Below are 1,452 nucleotides of genomic sequence, written 5' to 3'. Positions count from 1 at the left end.
GGTGAGATGGGTGAAACAGGTGGTGAATGACTCGCCAGCAAACTGAGCTGATCCTGGATCTGTGTCAAGCTAGCAGATAAGTTCTGGATTGCAACCACTATCTCCTGTAGCGCCGTCTTGTGTTGTCCCAATGTCTTCCCCTGCTGGGTAATGGCATGGCAAACGGAATCCAGGTCCGCTGGGTTCATTCTTGGCCGGATCGTTCTGTCACGTTTCTTCAAAATCGAACCCAGAAGCAGACCAGGACAAGGAGAGTAGGAAGAAGGTGAGTATTTATTTACAAGTGAATGTGAATGGGTAGATATATCCAGGTGGCGTAGCGGGTAGCGGTGGTGAGTTGATGGGAGTAAATAGGTGGATCCAATGGGGAAGCGGAATCCTCCGACGACCAGGCGGGAATGGGGTAAATGATCCGGGTGAGTAACTGAAGACAGAACAAACAGAGGTAAGTTCAAGGCAAGCAATACGTAACAAACAACAAAACAAATTCTATCAAACTTGAGGCTGATACTCTGGCACAACATACTGTTCATGGCTAACGATCCGGCAGGGAATGGATGTCAGGTCCGGGCTTATGAAGAGGAGAGATGATGATCAGGACCAGGTGTGCAGATAGCTGATGGGATACAGGTGCGGGTAATCAGAAACCCCAACTGGCTACATTGCCCGGCAACCAGACAGGGTGCATTCCAGGACGCCGGAAAAAACTCTCCAGGACAGAACATTGGCAAAAAACAGACTCAGGAAACGGGATTCGTGACACAGAGTGCCCAATCATCTTTCAGATTGCCTTCCCATCCTTAGGACTATACCATCTAAAAAGTACAGGAGGACTTCTACTTCACCTTGAAAACAGGTAAGTACAGAAAATTAAACATTTTATATTTCTTGTGAAAATACTATATAGTGTACATGTGACACCAGTTCAAAATAATAGTTTTGGGGGGTATTTACAGTAATATCAACTATACCATTTTGATGTTTCGTTGCCCAGCTCCGTTTGTGCTTGTATTGTGTAAGGTGAGGGAAACCATCAGATAAATCTTGACGGATCAGCTTTATACCACTGGTGTTGGTTTCTGGGTAGACGTTTTCATTATTTAAATACACGGTTGGACTTTCAGTCTTGGCAGGATGAGTTTTGTATTAGCCACCATGTGGTGCCAAGGTACAGTAATTCCAGCCTTTCAGCACCTACTGACCTTTTTCTTATTTCCCAAGTGCTGCATAGCGCTGCATATTCTGGGAATAACAGATAGGACTCCCATCACTGTTGCTGGATGGAGTTACATGTTTTCATTACAATCTTACTTGACAAAGCTGTTGTGCTTGTCTTGCAATGCCAATAACCCTCTAGGCCAGATCCAATCAACACACAATTTGGGGTTAATATTTGATTTATTTGTGAAGAAACATAAATGTTTCAAATGTTGTGGTTGAAATCTAGGTTAC

General features: G+C 44.2%; 1 long non-coding RNA gene across 1 annotated transcript; it reads right to left on the bottom strand.

Moving 5' to 3' along the window:
- Nucleotides 1–255: 255 nt before the first annotated feature.
- On the bottom strand, nt 256–622 carry LOC149971993 (uncharacterized). The gene is made up of 2 exons (XR_016492119.1): nt 527–622; nt 256–424 (listed from the first exon to the last, which is right to left on the bottom strand). It is a non-coding gene; the product is annotated as an uncharacterized LOC149971993 (long non-coding RNA).
- Nucleotides 623–1,452: the final 830 nt, after the last annotated feature.

Source organism: Oncorhynchus mykiss, chromosome 25, assembly GCF_057628025.1.
Source record: "Oncorhynchus mykiss isolate SJ-2025 chromosome 25, ASM5762802v1, whole genome shotgun sequence".
Classification (NCBI taxonomy): Eukaryota; Metazoa; Chordata; class Actinopteri; order Salmoniformes; family Salmonidae; genus Oncorhynchus; species Oncorhynchus mykiss.
Note: the sequence above shows the minus strand (reverse complement) of the source record. Positions and strands in the feature narration are given on the sequence as shown.